Genomic DNA, 16,198 nt, shown 5'->3' with positions numbered 1-16,198 from the left:
CTCTTTTCCCTGGATCCTCACTCTGTTCTGCTGCCCCCATCCATCCATCCATCCATCCATCCATCCATCCATCCATCCATCCATCCATCCATCCATCCATCCATCCATTTTCTTTTCCGCTTATCCTCACAAGGGTTGTGGGAGTACTGCAGCCTATCTCTGCTGTCAACGGGCAGGAGGGAGCATACACGCTGAACTGGTTGCCAGCCAATCGCAGGGCACATTGAGACAAACACCCACACTCACAATTACACCTAGGGTTAATTTCCAGTGTCCAATGAATGTTGCATGTTTTTGGGATGTGGGGGGAAACCGGAGCGCCCGGAGAAAACCCATGCAGGCACAGGGAGAACATGACGACTCTACATAGGGAGAGCTGGGATTGAACAAGGGTCCTCACAACTGTGAGACCAACGCTTTCTAATCTAATCTAACATATTCCTCCGCCATATCAGATTTACGCATACAGTACCACAGTTCCTCTCTTGGTTCTCTGTCATAGGCTTTCTCGAGATCCACAAAGACACAATGTAGCTTCTTCTGATCTTCTTTGTACTTTTCCACTAACATCCTCAAGAACAATAATGCATCTGTGGTACTCTTTCTAGGAAAAAAACCATACTGTTGCTCACAGAAACTGACTTCTGACCTGAGTCTACCCTCCACTACTCTTTCCCATAACTTCATTGTGTGGCTCATCAACTATATTCCTCTATAGTTCCCACAGCTCTGAACATCGCCTTTGTTCTTAAAAATGGGAACTAAAACACTTTCCCTCGATTCTTCAGGCATCTTCTCGCCCGCTGGTATTCTGTTGGATAAGTTGGTCAAAAACTCCATAGCCACCTCTCCAAATTGCTTCCATACCTCCACTGGTATGTCATCAGGACCAACTGTCTTTCCATTTTTCATTCTGTTCAGTGCCTTTCTAACTTCCCCCTTACTAATCATTGCCACTTCCTGGTCCTTCACACGTGGCTCTTCTACTCTTCCTTCTCTCATTTTCTTCATTAATTAACTTCTCAAAGTATTCTTTCCATCTATTCATCACACAACTGGCACCAGTCAACACATTTCCATCTCCACCCCTAATCACCCTTACCTGCTGGACATCCTTCCCGTCTCTATCAATTTCTATCTGGGCAACCTATAGAGATCCTTTTCTCCTTCTTTTGTGTCCAACCTGATGTAGATGCCCCTTGTTTAGCCTTCGCCACCTCTCCTTTTGCCCTATGTCACATCTCAATGTATTCCTTTTGCCTCTCCTCAGTCCTCTCAGTGTCCCACTTCTTCATTAACCTCTTTCCTTGTATATCTTGCTGTATTTTGGGGTTCCACCACCAAGTCTCCTTCTCCCCTTTCCTACCAGAAGACACACCAAGTACTCTCCTGCCTGTCTCTCTGATCACCTTGGCTGTAGTAGTCCAGTCTTCAAGGAGCTCCTCCTGTCCATCGAGAGCCTGCCTCACCTCTTTCCAAAAGGTCACACAAGGTTCTTCCTTTCTCAGCTTTCACTACATGGTCTACCATGGTGTGGTCTACCTTTGTCTTCTTAATCTTCCTCCCCACCACCGGAGTCATCCTACACACCACCACGCTTTGCTGTCAAGCGACACTTCCCCCTACCACTAGTAACCTCCTTCAGATTACATCTGCACAAAATGTAATCTACCTGCATGCTTCTACCTCCCCTCTTCTAGGTCATCCTATGTTCCTCCCTCTTCTAGAAAAAAAAAAGTTCACTACTGCTACTTCCATCCTTTTTTGCTAAGTCTACCACCATCTGTGCCTCAAAGTTCCTTTCCTGGATGCCGTACTTATCCATCACTTCTTCATCTCCTGTTTCCTTCACAAACATATACTGGATATATTCAAATATATATTCTTCCCACATCCCAAAAACATGCATGAACAGGACACTCTAAATTGCCCCTAGGTGTGATTGTGAGTGCGAGTGTTTGTCTCTATGTGCCCTGCGATGGGCTGGCAACCAGTTCAGGGTGTACCCCGCCTCCTGTCCGTTGACAGCTGGGATAGGCTCCAGCACTCCCCGCCACCCTTGTGAGGATAAGCGGCAAAAGAAAATGTTTGTGTGTGTGTGTGTGTGTGTGAGTGTATGTATATATCTTTCATATAAGTATATATACCTATATACTTTGTGAATTCCAGTTTTTGAATTGAAGAACTCAAATTACGATGTTCAAAGTTTTTAAGACCAGAGTGGTTTTCATACGAACACGTGTGTGTTGAGTAATTTGTAGCCACGTGTTGCTATGTTGTCGAGCATGAATATGAATGAGCTTAATTCACTTCCTGTGTCGACTGTGGGCCTCAGCTGCATCATATGATGTAACAACGATGCTAACTAGCACGCTAAGTCGCTAGCTTCGTTTGTCAAAACCGCTGTCAGTAGATACAAACGCACGGTGTACCGTCTTGAAAAGTGGCGACAGTCTGGCAAATTATCAGGCAAGTCCACAAATCTTCACTTTGATAGCGTGTTTTGTCGCTTTAGGAGCACCGAGTTATCCCAGTAGAACTTGTTACGAGGGAGTTCCTTTCCGAATCCTGGTCGCTGACGTACATATCTTGGCTTTGTTCGGAGGACCCGTCCAAAATTGTGTAGACAAATTACCGAGCATTTTAAGACCAGTCACAATTCGTCACAACTCCTTTGACTACTTATATTTGTCAGGATTAATTTGGTCCCGTATAAAGCTAAGGCATCAGCTGTGTACTACTTATTTTTCACCTACACTGCTCAACTTCTGGAATTTCGCTGTTAGATGTTAACACCAGGTAAAACTCAGTACAAGACGGTTTATAAGCATGTAATACAAATGTCGAGCACCCAAAACACGTACTACTAGTTTGGTCTGTCAGTAAATTACTGTAACTAAGGCCTACAAATTCGACTATTACTTCTGCTATTATACGTACGCAATTGCGAAATAACGTTAATATTCCAAACATAGCAATAATGGTTTATATACGTGGCGATAGTATATCTTTTAAAATAACTCCAGCTTCTAACCACAGTACAGTTTTCGACAGTCTTGACTTAAATTGTGGCTGCAACGCTTTAGTCTCTTTAGTTTGATGCGATAAAGTGTTACACCTGCTTAGCTAAATGATATGGAAGCATGTATTGGTCCCGCAGCGACGAAAAAAGACGCATTATTTTGTCCTGATATTTATAATTTTTTCATGTGGGGTTAACAATCTTGTTGATTCTCTATTATTCAGGCACGACAAATCGTTGTATCCAGTAGAAATAGTCCCAAAATGGACAAAGTAAATATACATTGGTCTAAAATAATACAAAGACTGTCAGTTTCCCTGTCACATGGAGCAACATTGCTTGCTATTCAGTACGTTATTGTGTGTGCAAATGTTCCAAAAGGAGTTCGAGGATAAGCGTATAGGATAATGGAAGTACTTGGGATATCACGACAATAAAGACTGATATTTTAAATTAAACGTTTGTGTGACCTTTAAGCTCTTAAAAAAAACAAACAAACAAAAAAAAACAATTACAAAAAAAACATTTATAGCCATTTCATACAACATACCTCAATTCCCATGGGCTCAAAATTAGGACAATTGATTCACCAGAGGTTTATTACCCATCTTGGAATGAATATGGTTGTCCAAATACTGGAGTGTACCTCTGTATTGAACTGTCAGTTCAGCAATATTTATTTTGTACTTATTTAGGGGTTCCTACCAATTTATCACTGTCATAATTCCATAAAATGGCTATATTCATTCATTTAAATAATGAGCACATCCCTAAATATTAAGATATTTTGTTTGTTAGTGGGAATTTGCTCTGGTTCCCAGTCAGAAGAAGTGAAAATGTGAAAGGGTGTGGAAGAAAGTGATGTACTTCTTCTTCTAGGCGTGTTTGTGGGAACTTTGTAGACAGCCCCTTGTGAAAAACCCCTGACTCTTTGCTTTCACACCAAGATGTTGCTGAGTATGTTTGTCCACTTTTGCATCATCACAGGGTTTGACACCTGAAACTATTTAGAAAAAAAAAAGAGTACTGTTTGCGTTCTTTCTTAACTGACTCATCAGCAGTTTTGGACAAATACAGAAAATTTAAAAGAAACTTTAGTCGTGCAGTTAATGTGATACTGTGGTTGTTTAAGTTATGTATTTCAGAATTACAGTGGAACTTCAAAACGGAACCCTAGCCCCTTCTTAATGCAGGTAGACCTCCAATTTGTTCATATTTAAGTGTTACAAAATGCCAATGCATGCAGTACATGCTTTGATCCGATCTTAAATTCTGTCTTCATGCGTTATGACACCTTGCTGCCCAAATTGTGTCCAGCACATAAAGTGTATGTATCGTAAAAACTTGTGGTTTGTTTTTTTTTAAACTTTTTCGTGTTTACCATTTGAGAATCTACAGTATGGTTAAGTACTGCAAATGGCAATGCTGAAAGAATATGTGTTTGTTAATAGCTGGTTATTTAAACACTTTCTGCCATTGTTTACTCCTTCCTATCCTTTAAATCGCCATAACCTAAATATTTTCACATGGTATGTGATTTGTGTACCTGATGTGCTGACGGTGTTTATGTGATTGCTTGCATTTGACCTTAACTCTAACATAGATTAGGTAGTATGTGAATTGTGTATCTTTTGTGCTGAGTTTGTTTATTTTATTGCTTCTTTTTTTTGACTATCTTCAGCCCGCTGGGCAGCACAATATTGTACTATCTGTGGACTGGTCCTAAGCCCGGATAAATGCAGAGGGTTGCGTCAGTAAGGCCATCCAGCGTAAAACTGTGCCAAATATATATGAGCGTTCATCATACGAATTCCAGAAAGGTTAGGTCGTGGCCCGGGCTTCCTATGCCCGCCCACGGAACTGTTAATCTTCAAGGCATAGGTAGAAATTCTGATAATATAGGTTGATGACAAAAAAGAGGACGAAAGCAGCTTAGTCGGCAGAAGAAGAAGAGGAATGCACAGACCATACAGCTGTGTGTAGGGACTTTGAATGTTGGGACTATGACCGGAAAAGCTCAGGAGTTTGTTGACATGATGATTAGGAGAAAGGTTGATATTCTGTGCATCCAAGAGAGCAAGTGTAAAGGGAGTAAGGCTAGAAGTTTAGGTGCAGGGTTTAATTTTTTTTTTTTATCATGGAGTAGATTGGAAAATAAATGGAGTAGGGGTTGTTTTAAAAAAAAGAGCTGGCTAAGAATGTCTTGGAGGTGAAAAGAGTATCAGATCAAGTGATGATGATGAAATTTGAAATTGAGGGTATTATGTATAATGTGATTAGCGACTATGCTCCACAGGTAGGATGTATCCTCGAGTTGAAAGAGAAATTCTGGAAGGAACTAGACGAAGTTGTCCTGAGCATCCCAGAGAGAGAGTTGTGATTAGTGCAGATTTAAATAGATATGTTGGCGAAGGAAACAGGTGTGATGAAGAAGTGATGGGTAAGTATGGCATTCAGATTCAGAACATTGAGGGGCAGATGTTGGTGGACTTCGCAAAAAAGATGGAATTGGCAGTGGTGAACACTTATTTCCAGAAGAGACAGAAACATAGAGTGACCTACAAGAGTGGCGGTTGAAACACGCAGGTGGATTATATTTTGTGCAGACGATGTAATCTGAAGGAGGTTACCGACTGTAAGGTAGTGGTGGGGGAGAGTGTGGCTTGACAGCATAGGATGGTGGTGTGTAGGATGACACTGGTAGCGGGTAGGAAGATGAAGAAGACAAAGGTAGAACAGAGTATTAGGTGGTAGAAGTTGAGAAAGGAAGTATATTGTGTGGCCTTTCGGAAAGAGGTGAGACAGGCTCTAGATGGTCAGGAAGAGCTCCCAGAAGACTGGAATCGTACTGCCAAGGTATTCAGAGAGGCAGGCAGGAGAGTACTTGGGGTGTCTTCTGGTAGGAAAGGGGAGAAGGAGACTTAGTGGTGTAACCCCAAAATACAGGAAGTCATTCAAGGAAAGAGATCAGTGAAGAAGTGGGACACGGAGAGGAGTGAGGAGAGATGTAAGGAATACATTGAGATGCGTCGTAGGGCACAGGTAGAGGTGGCGAAGGCTAAACGAGAGGCATGACGACATGTACATAAGGTTGGATACGAAAGAAGGACAAAAGGATCTCTACAGGTTAGCCAGACAGAGGGATAGAGATGGGAAGGATGTGCAGCAAATAAAGGTGATTAAGGATAGTGATGGAAATATGTTGACTGGTGCCAGTAGTGTGGTAAGTAGATGGAAAGAGTACTTTGACAAGTTAATGAAGAAAATGGGAGAGTAGAATGAGTAGAAGAGGTAAGCGCGAATGACCAGGAAGTGGCAATGATTAGTAAGGGGGAAGTTCGAAAGACACTGAACAGAATGAAAAATGGAAAGACAGTTGGCCCCGAAGACATACCAGTGGAAGTGTGGAAGCAATTTGGTGAGGTGGCTGTGGAGTTTTCGACCAACTTATTCAATAGAATACTAGTGGGAGAGAAGATGGCAGAATAATGGAGGAAAAGTGTGCTAGTCCCCATTTTTAAGAACAAAGGCGATGTTCAGAACTGAAACCTACAGTTGAATAAACGTGATGAGCCACACAATGACGTTAGAGAGTATTGGTTAAAGAATAGTGGAGACTAGACTCTGGACAGAAGCAAGTATTTGCGAGCAATACTATAGTTTCATGCCTAGAAAGAGGACCACAGATGCATTATTTGCCTTGAGGATGCTCGTGGAAAAGTTCAGAGAAGGTCAGAAGAAGCTACATTGTATCTTTGTAGACTTAGAGAAAGCCTATGACAGAGTGCCATGCGAGGAACTGTGATACTGGATGCACAAGTCTGGTGTGGCAGAGAAATATGTTAGAATAGTACAGGACATGTATGAGGGCAGCAGAACAGCAGTGAAATGTGCCGTAGATGTGCCAGATGAATTTAAGGTGGAGGTGGGACTGCATCAGGGTTCCGCGCTGAGCCCCTTCCTGTTTGCGGTAGTACTGGATAGGTTGATAGACGAGGTTAGACTGGAATCCCCTTGGACCGTGATGTTCGCAGATGATATTGTGATCTGCAGTGAAAGCAGAGAGCAGGCAGAGGAACAATTACAAAGCTGGAGGTACACACTGGAAGAGAGGAGAGGAGTAAAAATAAGCCAAAGTAAAACAGAGTTTATGTGCATGAATGAGAGGGGCGGTGGGGGAAGAGTGAAGCTCCAGGGAGAAGCGATAGGCGGGGTGGACGACTTCACATTCTTGGGGTCAATAATACAGAGCAATGGTGAATGTGGTAAGGAAGTGAAGAAACGGGTCCAAGAGGGATTGAACAGTTGGCGGAAGCTGTCTGATGTTCTATGTGACAGAAGAGTATCCGCTAGGATGAAGGGCAAAGTTTGTAAAACAGTGGTGAGGCCGGCCACGATGTACGGATTAGAGACGGTGGCTCTGAAGAAACAACAGGAAGCAGAACTGGAGGTAGCAGGAATGAAGATGCTGAGGTCCTCTCTTGGTGTGAACAGGCTGTAAAGGATTAGATATGAGCTCATCAGAGTGACAGCCAAATTGTATGTTTTGGAGACAAGGTTAGAGAGAGTAGACTTCGATGGTTTTGACATGTTCAGAGGTGAGAGACTGAGTATATTGGCAGAAGGTGTTGAGGATGGAGCTGCCAGGTAAAAGAGCGAGAGGAAGACCAATGAAAAGGTTAATGGATGTTGTGAGGGAGGAAATGAGGACAGTGGGTGTTTGAAAGGAGGATGCCGAGAGAGGCTTAGATGGAAATAGATGTGACGCTGTGGCGGCCCCTCACGGGACAAGCCAAAAGAAAAAGAAAGAAGTTTACTCATTGGTTGGTCAAAGAACAGCTAAACAAATGTCGTCTGACATTTTTTACATAATCTACAGGTACATGGCAAAAAAATTGAATGTCGAGGGAAAGTTAATCGAGTGAAACTTAATTTATTTCAATTTGTTTCTAAATGTGAAACATGTATATTAATAAAATAAATCCATCTATCCATATCCCACTCATTCTCACAAGTGTCGCGGGTGTGCTGGAGCCTATCCCAGCAATCTACCGGCAGGAGGCGGGGTACACCCTAAACTGGTTGCCAGCCAATTGCAGGACACATAAAGACAGACAACAGTTGCACTCACAATCACACCCACAAGCAATTCAGAGTCTCCAATTACTACATGTTTTGGGGATGTTGGAGAAAACCAGAGTGTCTGGAAAAAATCCACGTAGGTGTGGGGAGAACACTCAAACTCCACACTGGTTGGGCAGCGATTTGAAGCTCGGTCCTCAGAACTGTGAGGTAGATGATCTATCCATGCCTTCAAAGTTACGCCTAAATGAATCCATGAATTACAGAATCAAAGCAGCGTGGCATGGGGGGTGGGGTGGGTGGGGGTTGGGTAGCCTTCGGCACAGCTCAGGTTTTATTTTCAGGTGTTATTGTAGCCCAAGTTGCTTTGATTTTAGCCTTCAGATTGTCTGCATTTCAGGGTTTCCGTTCCCTCATCTTCCTCTTAACTATTCCCCATAAATTTTCAATTGCGTTCAATTCAGGCAAGTTTGCTGAAAGATCAGGTGCTGTATTCTGTCTATGAAACCAGGTATTGGTCATTTTGGCTATGTGGGCTGGTGTCAAATTCTGATGGAAATTAAAATAATTGTCTCCAAAAAGCTCATCAAAGTATGAATTGCACTAAAATTTCTTGCTAGGGAAATTGCTGGTAGGAATCTTACAATGATAATTTCTCTCAAAGGGTTAAACTTTTGTGAAATACTGGATTTGTTTATTCTCTTTCTGCAATAGTTTGAAATATTTCAGTTTGTGCATGCGAATTAATAAACATACAAGTTTCGCTTTTTTGAAACAAATTATTGAAATAAAATGACTTTCTTTTGATGTTCAATTTTTTTGGCTAATTGTGCTGATATACAAATCCCTTTTGAGTAAAAAAATCTCAACTGCAATAACATCCCTTGAAGTCACCTGTCAATTAAACTTGTCAAGATGTGACTTTTTAATATTTACATTTACACAAAACAATTATCCCCCCCCCAAAAAAAAAAAAAAAAAAAAAAACCCAGCACTCTAAAAAAACAAAAGGTGACTGACCGATAAGATGCAGTGGACATTGGACTTGAACAGAAAATCAGGGTGGGGATGACATAAGGTCACTAGGAATAGAAAGGCATTATGAGCAAAAACGGCAAGTTTTTCCCAATAAAGTCAATATATTGGTTTCAATTAAAACATATTAAAATGTATTACATCCAAATAAAGTTGGTTGTTTTGTGAGTGAACATTGTTGAACATTTTATAAGTGAACGTGTTTCGGGCAGGTGAGCATAGTTTTCGTGTGTTGCTGTTAACACATTTGGAAGAGAGGGTGCTCATCATTTGTTGTCTGCTGTGTGTGTTTGTAAAATAGGCTGTTCGAACAGGAAAGGACTGGAGCGCTGCTGGATATTGAAGAGCCATGCAAGTGACCATTAGTGACCTCTTGTGTTCCCTCCCCTTTTTCTTACCCTCTGTTTTCCCTCATGTCTCCCACAGAGCTTTGTAGGAAGGGACTCATCTTCCCCTCTTCTCTTATCAAGTCAGCAAACTTGGCTAGAATAAGTCACAGAGTACTGGTACATTCAAACCTCTTCAGTCAAGCAAGTCCTTCATTGATTGGCACAATGATATCAACACACTGAGGCCATTATGGACTTGGATGCATGAGGCGATAAGATTTCAGCATCAGAGGTATGGTCAGTCTACACTCAGTGTGGCAGTCTAAGCAAAAGATGCTCTGATCTGTCAAAATGTTATGCTTTCAAGTGTACAATTTCTTTCCTGCTTAGTAATACTAAACATAGTTTGATTTTTTTTCCGAGAGTCTTAACTTGATTATTATGATTAGTAGTAGTGCTATTAAAAGTTATGTCCAAGTAGTGGTACACTTGTAAACTTGATGAACAAAGATGCACAGTATAACTGCCATACTTGGCTTTCATAATGATGTGGTATTCTGCTTGCTGGTTTCACCAGTCAAATGTGTTGCCATTTTTAATGTGTATGGTAATAGAAAAGAAAAAAATAAACAAAACCAGCTTCATTTTGTTCACATAGTTAAGAGGTTTTGACAGCTAGATGTGTGGCGAATACTAACGTGACCGATTGCTAAAGTTTTTGTTTAGCTTTGTGAGTACAAATGACAAAATAAGCAACTGGTCTGCACAGACAGAAAACATAACTGCTTGCGAATCATCTGGGGCTTCTGTGAAGTCTTCGTGTGCAATCCAACAGTCAAAATTAGATACTGTAGTTATTGTTTGTTGCAAAAAAAAAAATTGACATCATAGACAGCGTCCCACGACTGACCAATCACTCAAGTATGGATTTTAATTCAGCAATAATTCTTTTTCATTCTTCCAAATAAGACTATGTGGTCAGTTTTGTAATGTTGCTATTGTTTTATGATTATTTTATTTACTGATTGGTTTACATGTTAAAACTTTGCCTTAAGTGACATGTTAACTTGAGCTTTCGAGAAGACTTTTCAGTGGCTATTCTAACTTACTCAAAAGTCATACACAGATATAGTCTTTATTGTCTAGTACATAGAAACAATTTATACATTTCCATTGTATACTTTAAAACCATGCTGAAGGCTTTGTTCAGGATACAAAACATCATGTCTGGGTGTGCTGATGGAGTTTACTCAATGCATCTATAAGTGGCACATGACAAACTTTCATTTCTGCTTTTCGTCATACCTTCTTATAAATAGTGGTCAAAGATTATTTCAATTTGGGTTGTGGTTAAGAGCCTTGTTATGATTAATGTCTTGCATCATTTATAATACTGTGCTGCATGCTCTTACACATTCTATCCACAATCCAATGAGGGTGGAATTCTCTCCACATTGATCTCATGAGAATTGAAGTTTAACACCATTTATGTTCTGACCAATTTATCCCTTTCTTGATGCGGAAACTTACTTAGCAGTTAATACCACTTAGTAATGGCATTTGACACATTTCATTAATTGATCAATCAGGAAAGATATTCTAGCTGCATCATTTAATTGTCTGAAGTTTGAAGTCTGATGCAAATGAACCAATAAAAGTTTCAATTCAAGGTAATTCAAGTTTCAATTCAAGTCAAGGCAAGTTTATTTGTACAGCAAAATTCAACAAGGTGATTCAAAGTGCTTTCCATCCATCCATCCATCCATCCATCCATCCATCCATCCATTTTTCTCAACCGATTATTCTCACAAGGGTCACAGGAGTGCTGGAGCCCAGCTGTCATCTGGTTGCTAGTTGCGATCCCAGGGCACATGGAGACAGACAAGTCTCACTCAGAATCACACTTATGGGCAATTTTAGAGTCTCCAATTAATGCATGTTTTTGGGATGTGGGAGGAAACCGGAGTGCTCAGAGAAAACCCATTCAGGCACAGTGCAAACATGCAAACTCCACACAGGCAAGGCCGGGATTGAACCCGGGTCCTCAGAACTGTGAGGCCAACGCCATCGAGCCACCCTTTACAAAGACATCAGGATATAAATACAAGCATGATTTAAGATTAAATTAAAAAAACGTAACAAGAACAATTGATAAAATCATATAAAATCACTAGTTAAAATATGACTACGTTTAAAAAAGTAACAGTACAAATTTGTATCTTTATTAAAATGGAGCTGAGAACAGGTGTGTCTCCAATCTGGATTTAAATAAATAGTTTCATCTGATCTGAGGCTTTATGGGAGTTTGTCATACAAAAGTCAGCCTTTTTTTAAAATGTGGCTGTTTATGTTGACTATCCTTAAAGGTCAAGTGTCATCCCTATAAAAATTCTAAAATAGATATTGTAATGAAAAATATAACATTATTCACTTCAATCTCTATATGAAAAAATAAATATGAGCGGAGAGCGCGTCATCTATGCGCAAAATTGCGGAAGTGTCATTCGACAACATCCAAGTGGTCGCCATATTGGCTGCATCCCCTGTCCATGACGTCACCCCGGACATTCGCCATTGAAAACACGCTGTGGACCCTATTATGGGAGACGAACATCACCCTTCTGACACAGAAGCGCTTTTCGAAGACGAGAACATCACACAACTGAGTGAAGTTACTGCGACAATATTACCCAATTGTTTCAAGCCATATTCAGATGATATGCGATCACGGCCAAACCGCCTCCCCGTCCAATCCAAATCTGCGGCGGAGATGAGCCATCGCAGCCCAGCACTGCGACGAAGGCTGGTAGCCTGCACGGCCTTGTCGGCCGGGGTGGCTCATTTTGGCTTATCACAGCGCCGAGCCGGGCCGCTTTATAGTGTGCGCCATTGCCAACACTGTCGTCATAGTGCTTCGCGGAAGAGCACGACTTCGGCCAGGCTGGCTCATACATACTGCTGCGGTGGCGACAGACTCCCAGAGAGTATGTATGAGGTAGCCAGGCCGGAGCCGTGCTCGTCCGCGAGGCACGATGCAGCAGCCTTCGCGGGGAGCCAACATGGCAGCCTTCGTGGGCGAGCCCAACGCGGAAGGCATCCGAAGCGCACATCGACAAATTTAGCACCCCTGTCATACGTACGCTGACCTTTTGTTACATTATGAGAGACAGATTACGTGGGCCGCCCCAAACTATTATTTTTTTTTAGTTGCTTTATACACACCTGTCATTTGGAACCCACGAAGATCTCGTCCTTTGCACCCATGCAATCAATTTTTCACGACGAACCGAGTCTCTTGCAAACTTAAGAAGGATAAATCCATCCTCCCGCGTGTTCAAGCAATGTCCAGCAATGCAACGAGCCGGGATTTTGGCTAACACAAAGGAACAACAAGCTACCTATCCTATCTATTAAAACTAATATAAACCAACTAGTCCAATTGAGGGCGGTTCTGCCATGTACGTCATTTCCTGCTTCTTTTCAAAAACAAATCCCTCAAAGATTTTCATGGCGGGAGTTACAAAAAGTTGTATACGTCAAAATCATGTTTTGTGGTGAAAAAATTGCATGGGTCCATGTCGGCGGCCGTTTTTTCATTAATAACATACTAAAAATTATGCATTTCATGACAGTGGCCCTTTAAGAACAATGTCATTTGCAGCACATTTCCAAATATGACAGCCTATTGTGTGTCTTTGTGAGCACACCAGATGGGTGTGAATTACCTCCACCCTCTGCTGGTTTCTGCCATGATACGAAATCCATATGTAGATAACTATATGAAAGTCTTTGTCTCAGAACTCGAAGGGCTTTATTTCTTCAACAATATAGAATCACGCTTGACGTAGGTACCTGTAAATACATAACATATAACAGAACAGTTGAATATCCTCTGTGCCTCCCCAAGCCTTTGGCTGGTGTCTGCCTGATAAACATGGGATAAACGCAAAATTCAAAGGCTGAGTACTAACTAGGTCTGCATTTGGTGGGGGCGAACAATTGACAATCATTGCCAATGAGATAAAGAGTAATCATATTCAATGATGTTATTTGTGTAAATCAAGGGGACCAAACTAAGTTGTAGCTGAAATAAACTTGAAGCAGGAAAGCCGGAGAGGCTCTAATTTATGTAGATCATCAAAGTCATTTGTTCCTTAAACGTTTCTCAGGTAGCGGGGTTTCCTTCAGACCAGATTTGTTGTAGGGCTGCAGAGCTCTTAATCCACAAGGCATGTAGGTTGTCTCTTTGGGTGGAGACTTATCCGTTTCCCTGGTTGAAGCCTTTGGTATGTCGGATTATTCAGGGTGAACCACAGGGTCGCAAATGATGGCGTCATTAGGTCGTTCGTCAGGTGGTGGAGTTCCAGGCTGTGCCACCTCTGGGTCTTGATTGTTCCATGGTCTGTCAGGGGAGTAGGCATCTCTGTTGTTGTCGAGAGCGTGGGCATACTCCTTGCCACCGTGGGAGCAGGTGAGGATTGTATAGCCAGTGGGGCTCTGGCTATCACTGGATGGTATAGTTGAAGGAATCTCCTTTTTCGCAGTTACCCTTCCCGACCCATCAACTCTCACTACATATTGGTCAAACTGACGGACCCCTATGATGATTCAAGTTTTGTCCCACTTTGTGGGGTGTGGTCCGATTTGGTTTTGGATGGGGACACAGTCTCCGACCGCTAGAGGGGGTAAGACGCGGGTGTTAGCTGACAGTCTTTCAGCATCGAGCCTCTTCTCTGTTGCTTAAAGTCTCTTGCCACATCTTATGTGGTAGGTGCATGCCTGGGTGAATTGGGATAAAGTCCCGGATTGGTCGTCCGAAGATGCACATCGCCGGGATAACCGCGTGTCTCTGTCTGGTCTGTTGTGGTATTGGAGGATAGCGCGTTGAAATGCAGCTATGTCAAGGCTACCGTCGCAACTGATGTTATCGATGACCATCCTATTTATGGTTTCACACCAATTTCCGCCCTGCTGTTGCTGTGAGGGAATGCTACAGACGAGAGGCGGTGATGTCGCGAAGGAATGCCAATGTGGCTGGGATGTAAACTCCAGAATACCAAATGTTGTGAATGTGCCCCTAAGGCTGGATATGAGGCCTTTGAATCCCCTGTGCACTCTTTCCACGATGGGCCAGTTGCTGTACCTGTCGACGATCACCAAGTAGTGGTGTCCGGCGTATTGGAAGAAGTCTGCACAGATACATTGAAAGGGGTATTAAGGTTGCACTGGTAGGGTTGGAGGCGGACCTGGTTGTGATGGATCTATACGATTGCAAGAGAGGCACCCTATAGGCATTTCACTGATTTATAAGATCATACCTGGGAGAATGATGCATCAGCACAAGAGCACATTTGTGAGATACCTTAATGGGCTGAGTGAAGTGCTTGGAGAACATTGTTACGTAGGCTGGGAGGGACGATTATGCGGTCGTTGTATTTAGCCACACCATCAAAACTGGCCAGTCTCTGTATTGGTAATAGGGTCTGAGTTCTGTTGGCAAGTTGTCCTTCGCCTCAGGGAATTAATTGTCTATTAGGTCAATCAATTTGACCATTAAGTCAACCATTGTTGGTGGCCACATGAATATCGTTCCAGGTGATGGACCTAACCCCTCCTAGAGAGACAAAGTACGATTCCAAAACCCCTATGATGACTACAAAAATGGGATCCTCTTTTCCCTTGCCCGGACGTGGGTCACTGGGGCCCCCCTCTGGAGCCAGGCCTGGAGATGGGGCTCACAGGTGAGTCCCTGGTGGCCAGGCCTGCACCGATGGGGTTCGGCCAGGCACAGCCCGAAAGGGTAACATGGGTCCCCGTTGCCACGGGCTCACCACCTGTGAGGGGCATAGGGGTCAGGTGCAATGTGAGCTGAGCGGTGGCCAAAGGCAGGGACCTTGGCGCTCTGATCCCCGGTTGCAGAAACTTGCTCTAGGAACATGGAATGTCACCTCTTTGGCAAGGAAGGAGCCCGAGTTGGTGCGTGAGGTCGAGAAGTTCCGATTAGACACCACTCCCCTTGAGAGGGGTTGGACTCTGTTCTACTCTCGAGTTGCCCACGGGGAGAGACTCTGAGCAGGTGTGGGTATACTTATTGCCCCCCAACTTGGGGCGTGTACGTTGGGGTTCACCCCAGTGGATGAGGGGGTGCGTCCCTCTGCCTACAGGTTTGGGGACGAGTCCTGACTCTTGTTTGTGCTTATGCACCAAACAGCAGTGCTGAGTACCCACCCTTTTTGGAGTCCTGAGAGGGAGTGCTGAAAAGCGCCCCTTCTGGCGACTCCATCATTCTGCGGGGGACTTCAATGCCCACGTGGGCAATGACAATGAGACCTGGAAGGGCGTGATTGGGAAGAACAGAAACCCCCCCCCGATCAGAACTCGAGTGGTGTTCTGTTACTGGACTTCTGTGCTCATTACAGATTGTCCATAACAAACACAATGTACAGGCATAAGGGTGTTCACATGTCCACTTGGCACCAGGACACCCTCGGTCGCAGTTCGATGATGGACTTTGTGGTCGTGTCATCGGATTTGCGACCGCATGTCTTGGACATTCGGGGAAGAGAGAGGCGAAGCTGTCAACTGATCACCACCTGGTGGTGAGTTGGCTCCGATGGTGGGGGAGGGTGCCAGGCTGACGTAGCACGCCCAAACGTATTGTGAGGGTCTGCTGGGACGGACTGGCCGATTCCCCTATCAGAAGGAATTTCAACTCCCACCTCCGAAAGAA

At 43.2% G+C, this 16,198-nt stretch overlaps 1 protein-coding gene across 4 annotated transcripts in view; it reads left to right on the top strand.

The window, feature by feature from the left end:
• nr1h3 (nuclear receptor subfamily 1, group H, member 3) overlaps nucleotides 1-16,198 on the top strand; it is a 32,866-nt gene that overhangs the window by 1,731 nt on the left and 14,937 nt on the right. For 2 of the 4 annotated variants that reach the window (XR_009794311.1, XM_061815212.1), the window contains exons 1-2: nucleotides 2,504-2,799; nucleotides 9,566-9,760. The gene's annotated coding sequence lies outside the window, so the exon portion shown is untranslated. Of the gene's footprint in view, nucleotides 1-2,503; nucleotides 2,800-9,565; nucleotides 9,761-16,198 lie in introns of those variants that run through there. The other 2 variants (XM_061815210.1, XM_061815211.1) reach the window with 2 other exon arrangements.

This window comes from Syngnathoides biaculeatus, chromosome 3 (genome assembly GCF_019802595.1).
Source record: "Syngnathoides biaculeatus isolate LvHL_M chromosome 3, ASM1980259v1, whole genome shotgun sequence".
Taxonomy (NCBI): Eukaryota; Metazoa; Chordata; class Actinopteri; order Syngnathiformes; family Syngnathidae; genus Syngnathoides; species Syngnathoides biaculeatus.
This window is presented reverse-complemented; position numbering and strand designations above follow the sequence as displayed.